General features: G+C 33.0%; 1 long non-coding RNA gene and 1 other non-coding gene across 2 annotated transcripts; both read right to left on the bottom strand.

Moving 5' to 3' along the window:
• Positions 1-1131: 1131 nt before the first annotated feature.
• Positions 1132-24643, bottom strand: LOC113497921. The gene is made up of 3 exons (XR_003400941.1): positions 24434-24643; positions 10727-10785; positions 1132-3489 (listed from the first exon to the last, which is right to left on the bottom strand). It is a non-coding gene; the product is annotated as an uncharacterized LOC113497921 (long non-coding RNA).
• LOC113498400 lies at positions 10387-10521 on the bottom strand. The gene has a single exon (XR_003401018.1). It is a non-coding gene; the product is annotated as a small nucleolar RNA SNORA16B/SNORA16A family (small nucleolar RNA).
• Positions 24644-26577: the final 1934 nt, after the last annotated feature.

The following is a 26577-nucleotide window of genomic DNA, read 5'->3' on the forward strand; positions in this document are numbered from 1 at the left end:
AATCATTGTATTCCGAGCGACCGACTTGTTAGTAGCGCCTGTAGCGAGCAACAAATTTCCTTTATTAGTCGTTTCGTAAAGGTATAAAATATGACTCATGGTTACATGTTTTTGCATCGGCGATGATTTTGCGTTATTTTTTACAGCCGTGCAACGCCCGGCGTGACCTGCACGACCTATGTCTTTGTTTGGTCTGTCCTTTATAAATTGTTTTTGCGTAAACAGAATCCCTCGCGATATGGCGGGGAATGGAGTTGTGACGATAAGTGTCTCAAATCGGTGCGCACGCTCGGTTTGATGAACCAAAACGTACAAAACTGGTTATAATGCCGGCCGGTAAGGAAAACGGAAAAAATATTCGAAATTTGAATATGGCGGTCGGGGGCGTGGCCAGTGCCACCAAACGAAGGAACCGGTCGTGATAAAAACTGAATGATCATCAGGCAACGGAATATTTTATAGTTGAATTAAAAATTAATTAAAATAACACAAAGCCCTAACAAGGTTTGGAAATTTCCAAATAGACATTTTATCTAAAACATGCGGTTAATGGTACCGCTGAGGTACAGATAAACTAATAGGGGAGGCAGTTGGGTGATAATTATAGATATATTATTATCAGCTTGTATCTAAATAGGTACCATTACTTATACCTAGTTACTGGGCCGCGAGCGTACATATTATGTTATCGGGGTCCAAAATCATATATAGTCCTATCGCCAAGTAAAACTACAGAAAATTTTATTCTTAGGGCTTTATACTGCAATCATCATCACTTTACCACACCTATTAAGAAAACCATTTAATAAAAATAAACTAAAGATAGGGTAATAGGCCTAAGTGTATCGAACAAAAGTGGTTTCTTAAGTACTTGAAAATGCGAATAAAAATGTAATATCATTTGAACACATATAAAAGCTGAAGTTGCTGATTCTTTATTAAAATTTTTGAGAGTAGCTCTACACTTGACGCATTCATAACCTATTATAATATTAATAGGATCAAGACAGAAAAATCTTATTTTTCTTAATAGTGTTTATGGCCGCAAGTGGCACTATATAATGCTTTTTATTTCAATAATCCGATTTTATTAAACCTATTTATTATTAAAAGCATAATATTAATATAATTAAATATTAATAGTTAAATTAACATAATAACATAGTTCCGAATTTTAAATAACGAACATTTGCGGAATTTAATTAAATAGTAGCAAAGGAATGTGCTTTATGCCAGTTTAAAATTAGAACACGTCCAACCACAGAGAAACCACAAAGATCCTTTTATTTTCTTAAAAAAAATATAAAGACAAAGTCTTAAAATAACTTATTTATCGATAACAAAGAATTGTTTAACATTTTGTCATCGCCAAGTGTTGGAATATAAACAGAAAACTGTAAACAAAACGAGATCCCACGGTCGGGCATTTTAAAAATTGTTGTTTTTAAAATGAAAAAGATTATTTTTTTACCTCTATTCCGACCGGTCCCGCGAGAGCAGGTGCCGTAATGATGTTATGTTAGATGAAGCAACGATCACGTATTTTATGGTACTCTAGCTTTACTTTGTAACTACTATTTCTTTTGTGATCAAACTTTTGTAGTTATTAACATCGGCAAAAAACGACAAATAAGGTTGTGATCCCAGTTCTAGAATTAGTCACATAAAATCACAAAGTTGTCACATAAAATATCATCAGATAAATATAACAGAATTGCTCTCCGTTATGGTCAGCAAATTTTTACTAAGCATCAATTCAAAACTTCCCGCATATTTTAATTTACTTTTGTCATTGTACCAACATCAAGATTTTATTATCAAGATATGATAATAAGACGACGAAAACTACAGCCTTCTCGTTCAGAAATTTCATTACAAAAATCACATTTGAAATCAAGAAACAAGGCAATTTTAATAATTGGACACATTTTTAGGACGTAAACAGGACAATTTGTATTCGAAGAGGGTATAAAAGTGCAACAGTGTTGCATACCACCGTCCACACATCTCAACCCACAGCAGGTAGAGCATTCACATGTATTTCTTTGAAACATTGATCGTCCGGTACAAAGCACAAACGAAAATGAACCAGATATCAAATGAAATAAGACACACAATCCAATAATCATCGCCAATGAACGGATAGCAAAATAGCCGTGCTGTAACGTTCGGCACTATATAATTTAAAACATATCAACAGCCCGTGATTGTCTGTCCGTCTGAATGTTTGTGACAAAAAGTAATCAAATTAAGAATGATTGAGGTGTTTCAACGAACACGGGCATTTTATTTTTATTATGAATGTTAATGTTTATAAAATTGCAAGTGTCACAGTAAAACAGGGTTGTATCAAATTTTTAATATATTTCAACGTCGTTGGGTTCCACAAATCCGGGGTCTTGACCGTTTTAATGGCCATAAAGACAGAATGATTCATATAATTGTAAGATGAGCCTTATAAAATATATGAAAGGAGAATGACGCATTCAGTTTTATTATACACGTTTCATGTATAAGCAAAATATTTCACGTCTGACATTAATTCAACCGTCGCATCTGAAGATTTATTAAAAAAGCGCCCAAACAGTAATTATTGCTGCCTCAAAATTCAAACCTCAAAAAAGGAACTACCAAAAATCCGACATTAATTTCCTCATGTAGATAATAAATATAAAAAAGTTAACCCTTCAAAGCGGCATCAAATTACTTTTATCCTAATTCTAATTTCGAAAGTAAAATAAATAGGAATCTATTGCCGAAGCACGAAATAAAAAAGAATGTCTACGATACCTGCACTTAACCAAGAGTGGTCCTGTCCGTTCAAATACGCGGTAAGGACTGAGGCACAATCGTTCTGATGTTATAAGTCATTATTGTACACGAACTAATGTTGTGGTTTCTGTATTCAACCACTTAATTATTTCACCGCTTCAATATTCTAAAGTAATTTAAAACTGAGCCCTTGCAATACGCATGACATTTTTAAAATGTTAACGTTTGCCAGTTTTCCACTCGTCCGCTTATCTTTTATCATTTAATTAGTTGATAGCGAGATTAAATGATACGCAAAGGTTGCTCCGATCATTTTGCATACGCGATAAATTCATTGATACATTGTTTTATTACAGATAACTTGCCAACATTATGCTTGAGTGAAAATCTTTTACAACATTGTAAATCCTACGAATTATGAACCAGTTTTTAAAAAGCAATTCTATAATCTATTATTCCAAATTTAAATTAACCCCTATCTCTCGGTGCACCACAAACTTCAACCCGCTCTCGTATCTCGTTTTCAAAGGATCGTATTATTTTCATTTTTTTTTCTTCTTTTTACATTTTTTACTAAAAAAAGTGGAACCGAAAGGGATAAAGAATAATATGGAGCGCTCACCAAATGTCCCCGAGCACACAACAGGTTGAGCGCGGTGGTATTCAAGTGTTTTTTTTCTTTTTCCCCTTTTTGTTGATCTCTTGTTTCCGACACATCTGAAATGTAAGATGTTTTTGGTTAATCAATATGATTTTGTAACAAGCTTAATTTGAGGAATAAAGTTTTTTTTTTCGATGACATTTTAATGGTAGTCTCTCCAACCAACATCACTATGGGAATTTGTTTGCAACGGTAATGATATCTTACCTCTATTTATAGCAAATACTTATATTAGAACTAAATTTATTTAATGACTTTCTATCAAAATAAAGCAGCAAATGCTCTTAGCTCTTAGAAATTACTGCATAAAACCATCCCTTAACAAACTACAAAAAAATATAAAACTTAACAAAATATGACACACAGATTATACAATGCAAGTAAGTAAACACAAAGACCTTGATTTTAGATTAATATGACACATACACGTGAAACTAATTAAATGAATTTAAACAGCCATTAATTGAACGGAACACGTGTATTTAGTTTTTTACTAAAACGTAACAAAATGGCGTAGGTAGCGTGATTGTTAAATACGTTTTTATTTTTACGTTACGTACTTTTGAAATATAAATTTATAAGGTTAGGTTTTTTAAGGTGTAAATTGATTACATAAGAACGTGTGTAATTTTTAGTAATGAGTATTTATATTGTTTATGGTATGATTTGTAATACTATATAGTTTGATTTTGACGCGTGCGCGTAAGCGCACGCGTCAAAATATTCACATAATGTGTCTATGTATTGGTGATATATAACATTAATTATCGTGATATTCAATAGTAATAGCGAAAACACCATACCATATAGGGTACAAACAACAAAAATTACAAAAAACGTGGATAAAACATAAAAAAAATCCACGGAAATTAAACTCAATTTTCTTATCACTAGACAGTAGTTTCGATTAAAACATATCTGTACCAGTTTATGACTACCCATCTAGACTGCTGTTTATTCAAATAGTTTATTCTTACTAAAACAGTTTAACATTTAGAACGCTTCACGAGACGGCACGTAAAGTGACTGACATAGTGTGATGCCGCCTCCCGATACCGAGTGCACGCTCCGCGTTCATAAAGCCACCACTATACAGAATTTATCAAGAAAATAATCCAAGAAAAAAGGCAAAACGAACCTTTACTTGAACCGCCAAAAGGTAATCTGAATAAAGATCGAAATCTAGAATACCTAACCTTAGCAAATTAAACTCGGTTTATAAATAACTCGAGTTTAAATTTAGACTTTTTGTGCGGGACGGGCAGTTAACAAAATGCCTCAATAATTGTTGTTGCAATTTAAATTACTGTACAATCGAACGTTTTTATAAACATCGATAAAAGAGCGAATGCATCAAGTTTTTATATATAAAAAAGTTCAACAGCATAAAACACAAACGAATTACCATAGAAATTGGAATAACATTGTAACTCGTATTCAATAATTCATGCAAGAGATCCATCAAACCAAACAAGGCTGAATGCGCTAGCGCTCAATGCGAATGAAAAAGGAATTTTTAAAAATGTACACGCAAGATGGCGTCGCTCCTATGGCGGGGGCGATTAGAACATAGCCACGCCTGCGCACTGACGGATTGCAAGGGTAGCTAATATATCCACCATTTATTAATTCTCTACGTAATTTTATCGAGGGGTACTTTGCCCACTGACCATGTTCGAATCGGGGATTATTTCGATCTATTTGTACGTTTTGGAATATCGAATGAAAATTAATTACGGCGTTTTTTATTCAAAACTGAACGCCGTTTTGAAACATTTGGCTTCCACAATATATAAAATCTAAACTGTAATGGAACAAATACAGCTATTTAGTCGTTGTCAAATTTCGACGTAAACTTTTTATAACTCAAGTAATGGCTTACCAAGGACACTTCACATTTTTGGCAGTTAATTAACTAAGTACAATGACCTAATATTATTTATGAGCTGTCAACAACAACCAAGGACTTGTGACGTGTTAAAACTGCCCTAGTCAGGTAAACACGGTACTATTATTTTATGTAACAGTACATTTTGTAATATTCATTATGAATTTAGTGCCAATTCTAAGTGTTACTAAGTTTTTTTGTATAGTGTAGTTAAAATGATCTTGTATTGGAAGAACTTTATTATTTTTGTAACTTCTTCGTTCATTATCTTGTAGTTAAACTGTCCCAATGTGAGGTAAAGGATGGTCCCACAAAAAACTTCTGTCCCATATGAAAAACAAGAACAGAGGGACAAAAAAAGCCTTAAAAATATGTCCAAAACTAAATATTTTAACCCGTTCAAAGTAATTCACAAACAGCTCGCAAACTAATAAATGCACAACGTTTAATATTATCTAATCTTCTCGTTTTTATTACTTGAACGAGTATATAAAATAATTTTATGGTACTCGTCACGTACGCTAATTACTCCGAAATTATTCAAGAAGTAGCACTCACCGAAATTTAAATTCGAACTTGGCTGTGTAAGCAACGTGCACCCAACATAACAGCAAGCGAAATACTGCGAGAAAATTATCTATTTTATCTTTTTTTCACTTGAATTTAGAACACATAAGGACAAAGTTCATTGAACACAGCATATTTGTACACGTGCACTTTATATCAGTGAGGCAAAAATCTGTTTAACATTACACGATCTGTTCCACGTGTGTTGTACAAAATAGTAGTTCTTAGTACAACGGATAAAACGAAATACTGTTTTGCATAAGAATAGTGAAGGTACAGCTGTGTTCCACCGCCATATGTAACTCGCGCCATTAACATACGTTTTGTGTACACGTGAAAGAGTTCTAAATTTAAATTAAAAATTTCGAACGTGCTGTATTGAGTAATCAAACATTTTTGAATGAGTTCTCAATCTAAATTTAGTCTATATTTAATCGTTATTTTTATTTATTAGAAAGAATATTTAGTTTTTTTTTAATGTGCATTTCCGTCACAAGAAAATGTCTGACAGTTTTAAATAATAAAACGACTCGCAACGATAAATTAACGCCAACGTTTGTATTAAGTGGTATAATAATGATGATATAAAATCATTATGGCAGCCACATCCGTCCCGAATGCCTGTTATAACACAATATGATATAAAACTATAAATAACGCTAACATAAATATAATTATTATTAGGTCATTATTTTGTTCACTAACAATAGTTATTATTAAAATAAAACAATATGGTATGACAATAATTATAATAGAAAAAGTTTTTATTAAAATGGCCGCTCATTTATATTATGGGACAAATGACGTAATTTTAAATGCTTGGTCATATTTTCTCAAAGCTGTCATATTTATAATGGAATTGCCTATAAAAGGAAAAGGATGGGATTGGAAGGGATTAACTGATGAGGAGAACTCTAAGGTAGTCTAAGGCTTTTTGGACACGAATCAAGTCCGTAGATATTTAAACTTTTAAGTCTCGTAGCATCCAACGATTAAAAAAAAGTGAAATTAAACAATCTACCGACACATTTCCTATCAAAATAGGTTCTAAATATTAGATGACAATGAATGCAAAACAAAACGTCATGAAAAAAAGTATAACAAGAAACGGAGTTTTTTGAAAGCTCGAAAGGTACCCAAAATAGCGTGCTATAAACATAAGTGTAAAACTGTTGTAACCACGACTCGGCAACCAAAACTCCGGACCCAGTGACCCTCCACCTTTAAAAGTAGTTTGTGGAAGCGAGGCAGAACACTCCACGGTGTAGAGCGTCATCTCTTTCCCACAAATGCACGACTTTGGTTCTGGTAGGAACCCTGTAATTTCGAGTTTTCTTTTTAAACCAATTATGTAATTAAACACATGTACGAACGTTGAAGGAAACAGCACCAATTACGTATTGACGAACGTTTCGCGTAATTTCAACAATTAATTTAAAGAACTAAGAATTTTTTAGATGGAACACTTAATTTTAATTTAAAACGAGCAAAAATTCAAAATGTAGAATGTTGTTTTTTATGGTTAATATAATATTTTGAATAGCCTCGTATATTTCTACAATTTAAAAAAATATATTTCTTAATTTTATGCGCGCTCTAATTTTTTCGGGTCTGTGGCTTACCATGACATTTGAAATAAAAGAAAAACGTATTCATTTCAAAATTCTAACGTTATTTAAAGTTGTTCGAAACAATTCAAGATGGCCACCAATTAACAAAGATTAAAATGCAAACATTTTAATGCACAAATTATGTACATAAGGAAATACTTGTTTGATTTGGTTATTATTCTTTACTCTGCATAGGTAACTAGCTAACACATACCTACTTCACTGGACTGTATTTTCGGATAAATATGCAGCCTAGGACACTTAAAATAAAAACGTAAATTTCAAAATCGGTTAAGTAAATTTTGACATTGACAAATGCCACAAACTTCAAAACCTTAAGTATTTTTTTTAATACTAGTATAGATAAAACTATGTTCATTAATAATAAGCGCAAGGTTTGGCTCGTGTTAATGACATTTATCGCGGTAATAAAGTTTTCTTTTTTATTCTTGAGAGATGGGGTTTTTTTTAGTAAAAAAAACGGGAACACACATTTATTCCGTAAACATATAAAAATATTGTATATATTATCCATATTTATAACCGTTTTAAGTATTTTTTTGTAGAGGCATAATATGGGTGTAATGACTACAAATGTTATGTAAACAAGATTTTTATGTCTTGCTGTTTTTAATTAAGTATGGTAATCCATTGAATTAAATTACTATATTAAGTACTTAAACATAATAATTAGAAATAAATAGCAAGAGAGGCATTTACTTGTATAGGGGGCCGAAACAGCAAGAAAAAAAAAACGTTTTTTTTTGTGCAGTTTCTGTCAAAAAAAATATGATCATATTATTAATAACATAAAAGTCAAGGCAATTTAAAATAACGATGAAAGTAAACAAACAACTTTAATAAACGAAAATTGTTGTCACAATTACAGTTGGTTGTAGCTGGTTGCAGAAATTACAGACGTACAACCACACAAATGACAGTAAACAGATAATTGAATAATTCTCCATTTTAACTCGTTTTGTTTTTTAATCAGCTTGCTAACTGCAAGAGTCATCCTTGTTAAAAAGTATTCGTAGTTTCTTTTCTTTGTTGAAGATTTTTAGTAGGATTATTTTAAACATTTTCTGGTAATAAATATTGAAATGCGTTCCTATTTTAATTGGAACATAAATAAAACGCTTAAAACACGAATAACTAATACGAGAGAACAGCCATAAAAGGTAAGAACGTTAAACTTTATGGTCCATATCTATAATCCTTTAACAAAGTTCCATAAACATAAATCCTAAGATCAGTTCCGAAATATTAATCTATAATAATGTGTAGTCAAGCGACAAGAACACATTCAAATGCTAGCAAGCGTACCAACATTAGAATACCAACGAAAATATATCACTAGCATTTCTCACATAAATTCTATGCACGCATGCATGGGAATAAGACGGTAGACAATAGAACAAATCTTAATAAATGATCGAACACGTAGGGTCGCGATTCCCTCCAACCCTTTAAAAACGACACCTGGTCATAAAGACCGAAGTCAAATCTTTATCGCATTAGCATAATATTTGTATTTCACAATAGGATGCTTTATTCAAAGTAGCTTTGATTTTAAATGTGCAGTAGCCCTTTGTTGCAGATAAGGGTTGACAATAGTGCACTTTGTGGTGGTTTGTAAGATGTTCCTGAAGGGCTACGGTGAGAAGTTAACGAGCTAACAACAATGCCGTATTCAATAATATTTAATGTCTTCGTTTTGTTATTTATGTTTTCCATAGTAAATAAGTTTACTCAAAACAAGGTGTGGCTTGAAATAAACGTTTGAATAGGTACGTTCGAAATTACAATGTTGTTTCAAAATAATAAGGTATTCGCCTATTTGCGTTAGTTATTGTAATCGTTCGAGATATTTTGATTGCGCAAGCTAAACTAGATAAACTAGAACTGCAAACAAAAAATATCTGCTGAGTCTACTGACCCATTTTAACCGTCGAATAAACAAAGACTTAAAATATCGTTTACAATCGTAAAATAAAAACCGAAAGTAATACCCATTCACGCTGAGCAAACTATCGGTTGCATCTTTCGATCCAATTTGGAAGACGACAAAAAAATCCTTTTAACTTAACAATAGACAGTGGGCTTTTGTCTAGAGACCGTCAAATGATACGCATTAGGTTTTTATGCGTTATGAATACATTTAAAACAGGAAGGATGTGAAAGTCGGGGGTATAGAAGACACCGTATGTCGTTGAAGGGTTAGGGTGGTTTAGGACGGCTGTGCCGTACAATGAAATAAGGATAATGGGTGAAACATTGTATTAACGAATGAATTATAGCCGCCATTTTGCGTGGTGTTTAATAATTTTGAATAAAGAACTTTGTTTAAAATTCGAATGAAACATTAGTAACCGATTTAAAAAAGTGCAATCCGATGATTAAGCGTTCTTTGTTCGAATTTGAAAAAGGAACAAATATGTAAATGATTTTTGTATTATCTAAAAGACTTGTAATTAATCTTTGCCAAACTGCTACCGTTTTTCTGTATAGTACAAAAAGTAAAAAACTGAACAAAGAAACCCAACGTGTCTTGAGCTAAAGTCATAACAATGTAACCTTACAATGTCAAATAAATATCTAAGGTGAAATTCTTCGATATAGTATCTAATCGAATTTGATAAACTTAAGGACCGTGGTTTTACTCGATCAATCATTTTTTTATCAAACTTTCTCCTTGAAGGTTATTTTATTGATTATAGATAACACGTGTAACATGCTTTGTTGTCAGCGAAAAGGTCGTAAAAGATGATTATAGGATAAAAAAGCGAATGTTGGTTGGAGATAACTCTATTAATAACTTCTCTTTTGTAAACATGTTATTTTTTTGAACATTTGTTGAAATTATTTTTGTGAAAATATTTTTCAAAAATTGTAGGCCCCTTCGGTGATACGTTGAAGATATAATTGAATCTAAAGCGCGACCGTGTCGGGAACATTTTATATTGGCCTTTATTTGACTATCATATTGTATGAAACGACATGTAGCTTCGATAAGGCCTAAAAGATGTGGAACGCGAGCTGTGACTCGAACTCGCGCCACACGACTCACGAAGGTAAAGCAACGCCCGTAGCCGCAAGACTACGCTGACATTCAAGAGTGAGGCGAAAATTTGAATCTGGTTCTAGTGTTGATTTTATTTTTAATTATGTTACTTTTTCTGTATGTTTCATTCAGCCTTTTTAATGTGAATTAATACTTGTATTTACCTGCATGATGCAATCTTGATCAGTGTCTCAAAGCGTTATAAATTTTCCACAGGTTATATCTGAAACAATCGAAACAAATAATTAATTTAATATAATATAAAATTAAATTAATAGGTAGAATAGATAACGCGTCTCAGTAAGAAATAAATCACAAGCTATGAAATTATGATTTAATACTAAGACACTAATGTAATATAAAGTACCTACTAAGTGTGCTAACCCATTTATTACAGATCTAATCACAATACGTGTTTTGTGAAGTGACATAGCTACCATACCAGCAAAAACTAGTAAAATATCCTTAGTTTATGTTTCACTATTCAGACAGACCAAGAGATATCGTGACTGAATCAGTTTAAAACTACATTTAAAACTTAGCGCCATAGTTTTAGAATTATCATCCAATCCTAGCCATAATTAAATAAATAAAAAGTTTCATTTTCATGTGACGGTTCATGCCAGCAATTACTGGCTGCATATTAATTTAATATTTAAAAGCAAACTAGCGTGGCAACAAAACCACAACTAAAATAGATTCTAATTTCAAAGGTCTATTAACAAAGTTCAAATTTCGAATAAAAAAAATATAAACTAGAATGCAGCTGGCTGTATATACACATTCCTACGTCCAATTACCCGCGTTTAAATAATCTGGACACGACAGATGATTTATTAAAAATTTTATCGCGCAAAGGTGTCAACAAATCTTATTTGACCATCCATCTTTGTCTAACTGGAATTATCGTTCGTTGATATCTATGTGCGGGGCCCATACATTATTTATTTATGCGCAAATTTGCATCGACTTTTCAAGGGTTAACCCGTAGCGATGTCGGCGCGTAATCGCGTTGCATGCGTAAACAGTTGTACAATTTAAATTTTTAATTTCGTACATTTATAGTTTCTGATTTGAGTAATTTATTTTAGTTTTATTTATTCTTATTTTGGTACAAATCAACCTGTCAGTGTGTTTTATGTGTAGTGAATTAAAACTTCTATAAGCGTTCCAGTTGTATTTTACCGTGAGAAAATAAAATTCGTTGGGTGTTCTATCCAGCACCATATAAATAGTTTGCTGAATAAAATAAATAATGTATCTAACCTTCATAAAACCTTAGGCTTCGTTAGTCATAATACTTGCTAGAAACAGAATAGACTTTACAAAAATGTTCTTTTTTAATTCAAGCTGTGTTCTAAGTAATTTGACTCCGATTACCTTTACCAACATTGTATCTCAAAAACTTTATTAAAATATCATGTTACATAACTTGACTTCGTAGAAAGGCCAGCAGGGCAACAATAATAACTTTATCTTGTAAATTAATATTGGAACAAAGAAAACAGGGCTACCAATAAAAACGTCGATGAACATCCAGTAAGATGATATTCAAAAGGGTTAGGCTCACTAGCTTTGCACGTAAGCGTAACAACCCTAAATAAAAAAAAAGAATAAAAAAGAAACTTAAAAAAAGGTTCGTACAAAAACCACAGAGTTAAGACGCAACTCGAGTAGTTTGAAATTATAACATTAACAATAGTTATACAAGTTTTGTATTTGTAAAAGGTACGTCCCTAATGTGATTGTGTCCCATTGTGAACAGGCTATAGATTTCTTTACCATTGTCCCGAGGACAGTAATGAATTGCTTGTTACTTTATGACACACTTGTTTTGACAGCCAACGTAAGCTTGAACGCTCCTTTAAACCAATAGACAAAAGTATTGCTTCATTCCGCCTGAGTGTATTAACCCTAGAAAGATAATCATATTGTGACGTACGTTAAAGATAATCATGCGTAAAATTGACGCATGTGTTTTATCGGTCTGTATATCGAGGTTTATTTATTAATTTGAATAGATATTAAGTTTTATTATATTTACACTTACATACTAATAATAAATTCAACAAACTATTTATTTATGTTTATTTATTTATTAAAAAAAAACAAAAACTCAAAATTTCTTCTATAAAGTAACAAAACTTTTAAACATTCTCTCTTTTACAAAAATAAACTTATTTTGTACTTTAAAAACAGTCATGTTGTATTATAAAATAAGTAATTAGCTTAACTTATACATAATAGAAACAAATTATACTTATTAGTCAGTCAGAAACAACTTTGGCACATATCAATATTATGCTCTCGACAAATAACTTTTTTGCATTTTTTGCACGATGCATTTGCCTTTCGCCTTATTTTAGAGGGGCAGTAAGTACAGTAAGTACGTTTTTTCGTTACTGGCTCTTCAGTACTGTCATCTGATGTACCAGGCACTTCATTTGGCAAAATATTAGAGATATTATCGCGCAAATATCTCTTCAAAGTAGGAGCTTCTAAACGCTTACGCATAAACGATGACGTCAGGCTCATGTAAAGGTTTCTCATAAATTTTTTGCGACTTTGAACCTTTTCTCCCTTGCTACTGACATTATGGCTGTATATAATAAAAGAATTTATGCAGGCAATGTTTATCATTCCGTACAATAATGCCATAGGCCACCTATTCGTCTTCCTACTGCAGGTCATCACAGAACACATTTGGTCTAGCGTGTCCACTCCGCCTTTAGTTTGATTATAATACATAACCATTTGCGGTTTACCGGTACTTTCGTTGATAGAAGCATCCTCATCACAAGATGATAATAAGTATACCATCTTAGCTGGCTTCGGTTTATATGAGACGAGAGTAAGGGGTCCGTCAAAACAAAACATCGATGTTCCCACTGGCCTGGAGCGACTGTTTTTCAGTACTTCCGGTATCTCGCGTTTGTTTGATCGCACGGTTCCCACAATGGTTAACTTATACGGTTCTTGTAGTAAGTTTTTTGCCAAAGGGATTGAGGTGAACCAATTGTCACACGTAATATTACGACAACTACCGTGCACAGGCTTTGATAACTCCTTCACGTAGTATTCACCGAGTGTACTCCGTTGGTCTGTGTTCCTCTTCCCAAATAAGGCATTCCATTTATCATATACTTTGTACCACTGTCACACATCATGAGGATTTTTATTCCATACTTACTTGGCTTGTTTGGGATATACATCCTAAACGGACACCGTCCTCTAAAACCAAGTAACTGTTCATCTATGGTCAAATGAGCCCCTGGAGTGTAATTTTGTATGCACTGATGGATAAAGAGATCCCATATTTTTCTAACAGGAGTAAATACATCGTTTTCTCGAAGTGTGGGCCGTATACTTTTGTCATCCATTCTAAGACATCGTATCAAAAAATCAAAACGATCACGACTCATTACAGAGACGTACACCATTGACAAAGATCGATCAAAGAGGTCATCTGTGGACATGTGGTTATCTTTTCTCACTGCTGTCATTACCAGAATACCAAAGAAAGCATAGATTTCATCTTCATTCGTGTCACGAAATGTAGCACCTGTCATAGATTCCCGACGTTTCAATGATATCTCAGCATTTGTCCATTTTACAATTTCCGAAATTATCTCATCAGTAAAAAATAGTTTGAAGCATAAAAGTGGGTCATATATATTGCGGCACATACGCGTCGGACCTCTTTGAGATCTGACAATGTTCAGTGCAGAGACTCGGCTACGCCTCGTGGACTTTGAAGTTGACCAACAATGTTTATTCTTACCTCTAATAGTCCTCTGTGGCAAGGTCAAGATTTTGTTAGAAGCCAATGAAGAACCTGGTTGTTCAATAACATTTTGTTCGTCTAATATTTCACTACCGCTTGACGTTGGCTGCACTTCATGTACCTCATCTATAAACGCTTCTTCTGTATCGCTCTGGACGTCATCTTCACTTACGTGATCTGATATTTCACTGTCAGAATCCTCACCAACAAGCTCGTCATCGCTTTGCAGAAGAGCAGAGAGGATATGCTCATCGTCTAAAGAACTACCCATTTTATTATATATTAGTCACGATATCTATAACAAGAAAATATATATATAATAAGTTATCACGTAAGTAGAACATGAAATAACAATATAATTATCGTATGAGTTAAATCTTAAAAGTCACGTAAAAGATAATCATGCGTCATTTTGACTCACGCGGTCGTTATAGTTCAAAATCAGTGACACTTACCGCATTGACAAGCACGCCTCACGGGAGCTCCAAGCGGCGACTGAGATGTCCTAAACGCACAGCGACGGATTCGCGCTATTTAGAAAGAGAGAGCAATATTTCAAGAATGCATGCGTCAATTTTACGCAGACTATCTTTCTAGGGTTAATGAAATTGTCTTGATGGTCTTGTATGAAGGTTTTGCTACTTATAGTAGGTGTTTTAAATTAATTGAGGAAGGAGTTATGATTGTGTATTCCCTTAAGAATTATATTTAAAAAAATGTTTCGAAGTTTGTCTTAAAGACAATAGCAAGAAGAACACATTTATAAAACTATTGTAAGAGAAAGGTCAAAAATCATTAGTTAAATGTCACGCCGCGCCCTTGATAGTTCTCAAGGCAATAAATTATTTGAAAAAGAATACTATTTCGACAATGCACTCGAGATACACCCAATCCGTTTAATTGCCTGTCAGAAAGCAACGTATAACCTTTACCAAGTGGGCGCTTAAAAATGGCTGTTTCGACAATACAAGAGTCTCAAGAATGAGGTCATATTTTTTGTAATTTTTAACTTTAGATTTCAATTTTTGTATTTTTTGCGGTCGCATTCTTGGGGTTGATCGATTTCCGCTTTTTTTTCGCTTTTTGTCTATTGATTATTTTGTTGTGTGGGCTATACAATTAACTTGAATAGGAAGTGCTTATTGTAATCAATAATACACTCAAAATTATTAATATCTAGGGATTAATGTTCGTTTTTATTTTGACGGTTGGAAGAATCATATAGATTCTTATGTGAATGTTTGACAATTTGCTTGTTTCGATATCAATTTGAGGTATATTTGATGTCCGAATACATAACTTTGTCTGCGCCCCAGGCGTCAAACGATTTCGGTGGTTTGCAATTTGCTGTGTTATCGAACACGTGTGCAAATGTAACATGGGTTTGGTAAATAGTCTCACTCTAATTCTAGCTTTAAAGTCAAGGCAATTGAAACTGTAAGCATTTAGTGCCAAGTTTAGAACTTTGTGTATCTTAACATTCGCAATAACCTGAACTGTTGCGGTGACAGTAGAGATCCCTGAAGAACCCCGAAACAAAAAAAATAAAAAACAGTTGAATTGTAATGAAAATTGAGTTGTGTATTGACATAAAGGGTTTTAATTGCTACAATTAAATATTGTATACGGTTTAAACTAAATTATGCCGATTTTTGTTGCTTTCAGATATTGTCAAACTTTATCAAAGGCTTTCTTTAAGTCAGAAAATTATAAACAAGTTTATATAAAAGCTTCAAGGATTTTTTTATCTGGTAGTATAATAATATCATTTATAGCGCCACCATTCTAATGGTCTTTGGTAGCATGTAAGTGAATTGATAAGAATCTTATTCATGCTTCCAATTATTAGGTTCCACCGCGTAATTGTGTTACCTAAACTGCATTAGAAACTGGTAGCTCTAGTCAACAAGCCTACTAACATTGTTCTTGTCGGCCTAATTGCAATTTATTACCCGTTTACGTCAATTACTGAATTTAAATATCTTTACTAGGGTTGACAACTCATAGTAACGACCTCTCACAATTTAACTCGATCAAGTACATTATGTAAAAGCGAGGAAATATTTAGGTTTATAGTTTAATCAACACCGGTGTTTCATTAACCTGTCTTCTTAAGCCGTTTATGTACTTACTTAAGATATATACAACCTAGAAGGGACATAAGCATTATGCTATAAACATCTATCATTTTTTATTACACCACCTAACCTAATGTCTATGCAAGATTATTGTAACTAGAACACCAATTAGATGTAATTTGTCCCAGATCTAAGAACAATTTGAAACGCATCGCGTGTTGCAAATTTTTGCTCATTTATATCAATCTTCAGTTCATTCCCACCAGTCATACACACTTCGTGACCGTTAAAATGAATTTCAAACAGTATTTCCTGTTATTAGCAAACTATTATTACCAGCAGTGTCATACAAGTAATTTAAAATTAAAATCGTTCAGGAATGACTCATCAAATGTCTTGGCTGACTGCATTATTAAAAAACGTCTTTCATAGACTAGACAGATTTTGAAACGTCAATTAATGCACTCGTCGCGGTGTGTGACTGTCCTGATTTCTCAAATGTCAACTTTATAACGTGATGTAATATTTTGATTGGGATTATTATCTAAGTAAAGGGCAAAAAGAAAACGGATAGTCATTTGAACTTTAATGTCATCGTATAATATTTATCAATACTTGTATTAACGAAGAACATACAAATGCATTTGTTCTATGAAGTTTTTTTTTCATAAGAGATGTGACAGTAAAAACACAGAGTCAAAAATACATAATTCGCCATTTTCACGGTTTTCTTCGTACACTTGACAGTTCAACAATTACGTAATATATTTTAGTTGTGTGTGTTCATGTCATTTATTCTATTCTCGGCAATGACCGCTTGTGAGTCACGGCGTGTTTTCATATGTTGTTTATTGGACAAACGCTGGATATTGGCGAATTAAACAGTGTTGCGATGATTAATGTATGTTCAAAAATTTGGCAAACATTGCTAAAGAAATATTTGCTTGTTACGAAATGAAATGGAACGCTTTTGTGGAAGTAGTGTGTATCGGTATTTAATTAAACAAATATACTTTTTGTTTCTCTTTTTAAATGATATTTTTATTTAAAAAAGTTGTGCAATGTGTGTATTGACAGTATGAAAGTTTATCGCCTAACAACATATTTTTGTTCGCTGTCATTGTTAGTCACCCTTTTCGTTTCGACCTTACTTGGCTTCTAAGACTTCTTTGTGTTAGAAACTTTTTGCTTTTATTTGTACCACAACATTAGGGCCTTGCATGGCATATGTTATATGTACTGTTGATACAACCCACATGTGTCAATTCGTATTAATTTTTGGCCCAAGTTACTAAATAATAATTATTCAGCTATTAAATAAAATATTTGTCCAAGAAGTGAGCTTGCAAATTACAACTTATAGGCAGCTAAAAAACAAATTACCGACTAAAAAGTACATAAAATTTCAAATTAAGAATATAAGTTATAACACGACACCACACACATTAGTCACACGACCTCGGTGTACGTCATATGTATAATATATAATTCAACGACAAAATACTGAGTGCTTGACGATTTAGAATTACCGTAGTCGGTAGCTGGCAGTAACCGCCCGTATGCCGTAATATCATAGGCTAACCATATTATTACAGCGTTATTGGTCATCACAAACCGATATTTTGTGGTCATTTGACGTCGCTCGACGGGATTGCAATACTGTTGTAGATTTATAGCACTTTGGCGATCAACGTACGTACTTTGAAATTGGAATGTATTTTTTTTTTGGTTAGGACACTGTTTATTGGCCATCCGTTCGATGCTGTGAAATGAATTTTGTAATGGCCACATTTACTGCAGTAAAATGGTTTTGCCTGATATTTTCCTATTGGGAATTATGAACTTATGTATTTTAAGTAAAGTGCACGTAGTTTCTATAGTCATACTTAAGTATTCTGCCATTAGTAGACTCAATAAAATTTACCTTTATTTAGCGAATAGTAATCTTTAGAGCTGAGTCTAATGCTGAACCTCATAGTGAATAAATTAGTGTATTCATACTTAACGCAATATTGCATGAAATTTATGATCAAATGGACCAATGGATTACTCACAATTTACGATTCAGCGCTAATTAAAAATCATTCCGAATGCTAAGTCAGTTTATTGAAATAGTATAAACCTAGTTTAATAATGAATGTCATTAATTGCCTATAAATCGCACTGAATGTTTTTAATGCTATTCATAATCATCCTAGCCTTTCACGGCTGTCGTCTAACCGGGGGCAGCTAACTGACAGTGTTTTCAAGTAGCAACGGCATATCTGACTCTCCTTATGACAAAGATGGTCGCCCATCCACAGACCGTACCGTGTGTAGCTTAACCTGTGATCGATTAACATAAATAGTTGTAGTATAAAAATTTAGGATAAAATTCTTTACTGCTGTCGTTTAAAAAAAAAGGAATTTCTCATAATATTAGTTAAATTGCTAACTTACTTAGTTCCGTTAGTTCCTAACATCAGACTTGTATTACTGATGTATTTTTATGCACATAGATATAGCAAGTGACTTCCTTGACCTTTCCTTGTTTGGCATTAGTTAATTATAGTTCGAATAAACCGCAACTAAAACGATAATTATAATTGTTGAAGTTAGTACTAAAAACGGATTTGTCACATTTTTTTTTATTTGAGCTGCAAAATATTTATTGATCTGGTAAAATACAAATAATTAACAATATTTTTTTAATTTATATTCCGTCAAATAAACTTTTCACAAAATGAAGAATAAATACTGTGTACTATGCGACACCTTTACAGTTTCCGGTGCTAAAAAATAAAAAACTATACTTTATGACGTGACATGTCATTAATGTCAAAATGACAACCTTAGAGGCGTTGACACTGGACAGTTGCAGCTATGGCGGCGGCAGCAGTGAAGAAAGTTTTGACATTCATGATATATAATTTAAATAAATATACCATTGTGTTTTAAAAGTTATTATTTAGCGAAGATAATAATCAAAATAATTATTGGTATATTTCTTACAAAGTTTTTTACATTGCATTTTTAAGTCAAGTTAGTTGATTGATTGCTGTGATTGATAGCGTTATTAAACATGATTCTTTGCTTATTAGCAGCGCAATAATAAACTAAAAAAGACTCAATCACAATTATGTTTATTAATGTGCCGTAAACTACTTCTCTTCACCTTATCTTTAGCATAAAAGAGGATTCTATAAATTTTCCAATATTTATTAGAAAATTAAGAATAGTTTTTAAACCTACTTCATTAAAAAAAGACCAAGATCAACTCTTTCTCGGAAATTCTATTATTATTCAGGTCAGTCTTCTGCAGTATGTAACCTATAACTTCAATATAACATATATTATAATTTCACCGTTTCTTTATTTTAATTATTACATGTTTAGAAATAATCTATAAAATAATTTATTGTATTAAAGAAACACATGCACGTATTTATCTAACTGTCGCTCGCAAAATACCAAAGTTTTATGTCTGACCATAGAGTAGAGTAGATAACACACGTTAACCGTTTATCCGTAAAGACTCCGAGTCAAAACATTCAGATTTATAACAATAACATTCTTCATCTATGGTGGGTGTGGACTTGTTTTAAAAAAAGAACATCAATTTAGCGCTCATGACATGATTTGAAAATTCAAATCGATTTGTGTGATCGTTATGATGAGTTGTATTTTACATCTTAAGTCTATAGATGGCTTTTAAATTATTTTTATTTCTGTAATCCTGTGATTTGCGTAAAATCTCTGATTATGACAAACCGATGTTTTATGATAAATGGCTTTGTATCGAGGTGTGAGCCTAAACAGGTAAGTATAAAAATAAAAGATGGCGACGAATTATAAAACAAGATGGACTCATGTTTTCGAATTTTATATTAAGAAATCTGACCCTGAGACAAAAAACACGACGGGAATCAAATACGTAACACACATGTAGGATATTATTGAAATCGAGCCGGCGTAATGCAACGCATAAAACATACATATTGTGACCACATGGACACATGCTGTCATTTTTGACGTTTATTTAAGTCCGTAGGCGGGAAACATTGTTGTAACTACAGAATTATATTTTTGAATGGCCAGATACAGAATAGTGAAGGGAAAATGTATTTTTATTTTTATGGTGGTACTTTTTTTGTAATGTTTATGTTATAAAATCTACTATGTTCTTTTTGTTGTGTTTATAATAGTTTATATCATTTAAAAGGTAAGTAAATACAAAATGTTTTTGCCGCTATCGGATAAATGAAGGCGACAAAAGATCAATCCACGCAAAAAGACAGAGTTTTTGCCTTTAACCATTTTTAACAAAAAATCCGTCATTTTTAATAATATTGAGTAGGTATATCTGAGTCATGAGACACAGTTTTTCTCAAATCGAAATAAAATCAAAGCCTTATAAATTGCATCGAACCTTTTTACCCGAGTACTTCTGAATGTCAAATGTTTTTTGTTTTCAATACAAAACTGCCTGTTGTGGGTGGAATAACGTGTGAACTTTGATTTCCATATAACCGGACTTAAATTAAGATACTTTATAAAAAAACAATTGCTCAATCTATCGTCATACGTATTTTATAAAAACAGATTTTAATTTCTTAAAAAAAAAACTTTTAAACTACAAACTAACATTTTTTTTTATCCTTTGATGTGCAAAGACAATTTTTTTTTTAAAAAAAAACCTACCTCCGGAAAACTTAGCAGTCCTTTAGTATAAAAACAAAAACATGCTTGAATCCAAATACTACCTCGAAAACAATTATAAATAAACACACGAACACGTTATAAACTTATTAATGTACAAATTGTCCCAAATTACATTTAATTGCGTTAAAATGGCCGCCCGCCAAACTATATACAGCTGATGAAATTGTTTGCAAGTTTCGTGAAGTGAAATTAATGTGGCCGTTACTACTAATACCTAATTTATTTAATTTACTCGACGGTAAATACTTTATAACTAAATGATTTAGAAATGTTGTATATTCGATTTTTTTTTCAGCTTTTTTTTTATTTGTTGGTTCAGAGTAGAAGGAACTCTGCCTTTTTCGACTTAATTTAAAAAAACGAAATATGAAATGAAATTGAGGTACGATTTTAATTAAAATGATGAATAATAATATACTCAATCTTAGGATAAATCAGTCTTCTGGCTATTTAATAATTATTTTTATTAATTTGTATCTAACTCTGCTTTTTACTAAAAGTACAAAAATCAATAAAGTCTAGCTTATAAAATTTACTATAAATAATAAAATGATAAAATTCTTGTTATTAGCTAGTCTTTTCGCTTCTAGTACTCTCTCAGAAAAAGAAAGGTGTCTACTTAAATGCAATATCTTCGTATGACCGTTTAAATATAAAAAAAACCTAATACATAATTGCTAAAAATAAATACCTTTTATTACAGTACTCCCTCTAATTAAATTTCCATTCAGTAAAAAAAAACTACAAAACGTTTCAGTTTTCAGCTTGTTTTGTGTTTCACTTCATACAGTGCATTGACCCCGATGCGACGCGAGGTGAATGACCTCCCTCACAATCATATCAAGCAACATTTTTACAAAAATACATGTATTTGTCAAAAATAAACGTACACAAGTAATTTAAACACTAATTAGTTCAATGTTAGAGTTTTATCGAAATCGCAAACAAGTTTCTTATTGGTTATTAAAAAAAAAAACGCTCATCTACATGCATTAATTAATCGTGAACACAACAAATAAACTTCCACTATATAACACTTCCTAGCGGCCTCTGGCTAAAGATAAGAGTTACTCATAAATAATAATTAGTGCCGGGAATCGAACCTGGCCGTACTTTGAGACTAACGATCCTGCGTGTCCCCCGCGGCACAGTTATTAATAACAAGCAACGACCATCTGATTTATATCTTCATATAAGTTACTTTACTTAGCAATCATTTAAACTTGATTCGATTTAACGCAAGTCCGCCTATTACGACGTCAGACCAGAGATGAATCGTCTAATTAAGGTTAGTTAAAACTTAAAAATGTACAACAAAAACGCGTTTTTCTCTTGTTCGATGCGTTTACGTTCGTAACAATGGTTTATTTACGAGTTTAGAGTACGTCCAGGTACTCGGACTCATCGCGCATCGCTACTGCGCTGACCATTAGCGCACCACCATCGATCATAATACCGTTTCTTACTTTACCATCCGTGTTCATAATAATAAAATCGATCAAATTTGAAAAAAAAGAACGCCCAAAGCCAAAAGATAACGTCCAAGACCAAGTCACGATAAGCTTTAAGGCCGAATAAATAAAAGGTTGCCGAGGGCCAAACTAAATTAATAATTCCGCGTTTACAATCTTTTAATAGCCGCTATTTTTCGAGCTACACACCCAAATTATTTTGAGATAAAAACATATACATGTGGGCGTACGATTGCATATCTCGGGCTCTCGGCGGCGCGGGCGCAGTAACGTCGCCGCGTCGACCACAAAATTGTAAAAACAACCAGAATATTACGTTTCAAAATTCGGGTACCAAAAGTACCAAAACAGATGTTAAAGTAATGCTGTTATTATCCGTATTTGGTACGTGAAAGTGTCGACTCCATTACTTTTTGAATTGGGAACTCGAATTGCTTTTTTTAGAGCGCACCAGTGTTGTTTTGGAACGCGTTTAATAACTGTTACTTTTCTGTGACATTGGCTGTTATTTTCATTAGTTATAAATAGTTATTATCTTTCGTGTTGAGTGTTAGTCTCTCGTTGATGACCGTTAATGACAGGTTACGGCAATGTACCTATATAGGCTCTCTCTACACTTGCTGCCGTATAATTTAATGCCTTCGTTTTTTTTTGTTTTACAATTTGTGCCTACAACCTACTACGTTAGCGTTTTCAAATATGCATTTTAATTTTTGCTTTCTTCAGCAATATCTTATTACGAATTATGAGTTTTATTCTACAGCAATCCGGCTTAGCAACGTAGATAAGGCAATGTAGGCACAACGGCTAACAAAACAATATGTTGTGTCTGTAACTAAACGGGTGACGTGCTATCGTTTAAAATTAGCATTTATATCGTCCTAGCAATATCTATGTATAGAATTTATTAACGAGAATATGAAAAATCACCTTTCGGAAAAAACATAGTGACAAGTTGAAAGGTGAAGTGATAAGAAGGGGCAAGGATTACGTTACTCGCATTCCCAACTTGATAAAAAAATGAAACGTATTTTTGTTGTTTTTTTGTTCACTTTTTGTTTAAGAAAAAAATAAAGATAGCAGCATAGCAACTAAAAAGAGCAGAAAAAAAACATGATTGCTTTTAGGAAGGCTATGTACCGCATCTTCTCAGTTTTTATATAATTTGTTTTTGAATTGTGAATGTAAAATTGTGAGTGTGTACTTAAAGTTTTTTTTTATTTGTACATGATAAGGGCAGTGGGCACGGATAGGTATGTTAAATCGTAGAAGCGTGATAAAAACATGTGACTGTTTTATCACTAGCTCCACTGTTGCTAAGCGGTTTGATAACTGACTATTTTTCCTTAAACGAAATAAAGAGCCGGAGTTTTTTTTAAGAAAAAATGTGTATTTTTATTACTATGCAAACCTACTTTAATAAAAATTCTTAAATCAGTGTATTGTTTTTTTTTTAAAAAAAGAAACTGGCCAACAATTTAAGTATTTGGTAACTGTTTTTTTACAGTCGATGTAATTCATTTACAAATACATCGGTTCGGTTTTTTTTTTGTTGGTACTAACAAAAAAGTTTTTACAAAAACTGTCGGCGTGCGGTGCCGATTAAAGTGAACGTCTTTTTTACTGTGTCACTTTTTATGAACATTAACTATTATCGAACATTAAAAATACCAGTTAGATTCACTCAATAACCTACAGAAATTAAAATGTTAAAATAAGTTTTTTGGAAAAATATTTTATCCGACGGAAAGTTAAGTTATAAAAAACACTTGCTACTTAATAAAGTTCTTCATAAATGTAATATGTAATGAATAATAAAATAAAAAAAACACTCACCTAATTTGTAGCGATAGAAAAAAAAGTTGTTTTTTTTACTAATGACATCACTACGAATTGCGCCTGATGTTCCAATGACACTATTCCACTGATCGTCACTTCAGAAATATTTTTCACAGTAGACTAATAACAGTTCCTTTAGTATATTTTGTAAGTTACTATATTTTAGAAAAATAGAAAACTTACTATTTTATTTTATAAAATTAAAAAGTTTTCTTTCTTCTTTATAATATTCCAATCACTAGCCGCACTAAAATATTTGAAAAGTGATAAGTAGATCCTAAGTTGCTAAAATATTTTTTCTTGAAGTTGGAACGTGGTATCTTATAAGAAGTTCCGAGACAGCTTAGGGCGCGCTAAACTCGTATGAGTTTCAAGATGTTTAAAAAAAACAATTGACGATACGTGTTCGCGCGTTGATCGTCGTCACAAGAAGACGGCACGGCCACGCATCCGACGCGAGTGTCACCCGCGCTCCGAACGAACGGATTGTGTAAACGCGCGCCAGTCGCGGCACTCGCTCGGCTGGCGTCGCGCGGGCCGGCGGGGGCGGGCGCGGGCGGGGAGGCTCGCTGACTCTCTCGCACGCACACATCCACCCCACCGTACACCACTCCATTACTAACGTTCCTATTTTGAATACGCGACGCGCCAATCTAGCTCCTATGCGATAGGTATAGAAGCCGAGGGATGTGATGACCGAACCGCGACGTGCGACCGACATCAGATCGTGCGTGTAGACAGAGAGGGGGCTAGAGTGGGCGCGGGGGCGACAGGGACGGAAGATCATCGGTAGTTGAGCCGCGTAACGCATGTGTGTCTTTAAACGTTGGGCCGATGCAATAGTGGCATAGTGTCAGACTTTGTAAGTACACGTAGATGAGAAGTGCTGTCTTGAAAATTAAATAAAAGAGGTTCTGTTTCATCCTCTTTCAATTTAGCCGTCCACGCTACGAATACGACATGTGGCGTACAAATGGCCCAGCTCATCTGACATTGAAAATTATTAATTGACACGTATTCACGGATCAGTGAATATCGTCCGGTTTAATTTACTCGACATCAAAGCTCACATTTCTACCTGAGATGTTAAGTTTGTCTATAATAGTTTAAAAAGCAATTTTTTACTGAAAAAATAAGTAGTAGGTTCTAAAGTCCAGGGAAGAAAATGAAAATGTATTTTCTTTTAAATATATATTTTCAACACCTACAACCTGACACAGACGTGGAATATATATATATTTTTTCCTTTTTCGACCAAGACCTCTGGCTAAACTAAGACACATGTGCCTGATTTCTAACTCTACATTACCGATAACGAAATATCGAAATGACTTATACAAATATAAGACAGAATGTTTCGTGATGCTGAGTTTAAAGACGTTTTCCATGTAAGCTCTGTTATGGCGAATAAAATTTGATAATCAAATCGAGAGAGAATATCGTTTACACAGTTGGTAATGGAAGTACGAACACCCACATGCGGGCCCACGTTCGCAATTCAAAATTCAAATTTACGAATTTCTATTGGTTAGAGGGTATTGAGTGACTAGTCGCGTCCAACCAGCCAGTTTATGTTTATTCGATACGTTCATTTTTTTTTTTAAACGAATTTTTTTTTTATGTTACGATATCGGAATTTGGAATGATTTAGTGTGTAACGTTCTGTCGCAGTAGGCACAGGTGTTGTTGCGTCTAATTTATTATCATACATTTGACTTTTTCTGGTCAAACCAAGTCCCTTACGGTATCGATGTAATAAACCTAATTAGTAGTAGATATTTGATGAGAATCTTTTGAAAGTTGACTAAACAAGCCCATTAAGACATCTGTTTAAATTAAATTTTACAACTGTATATGTTATACGATCGTCTAAGTTAATGGCGCACGTACATCAAGTCGGTACTTTTATAAAGAGCAGGGACATTAAAGTTTTAACAATAATTACGAAATCACTGATGTTATCTGTGTAATAGATAAATAGAGGTTACAACAGGTATATTATTAAAACAAGAGTCTGAGTGAAGAACTTATGCGAAGATATTTTTTTCTCTATTTTTATTTTTAATCTATACCTGTATGCACATAATCTGATATGCTCTGCTAAAAATAGCGGTACACAGCTTGCTAATCAGGAATCGTGG

The sequence above is a fragment of the Trichoplusia ni genome, chromosome 10, assembly GCF_003590095.1.
Source record: "Trichoplusia ni isolate ovarian cell line Hi5 chromosome 10, tn1, whole genome shotgun sequence".
Taxonomy (NCBI): Eukaryota; Metazoa; Arthropoda; class Insecta; order Lepidoptera; family Noctuidae; genus Trichoplusia; species Trichoplusia ni.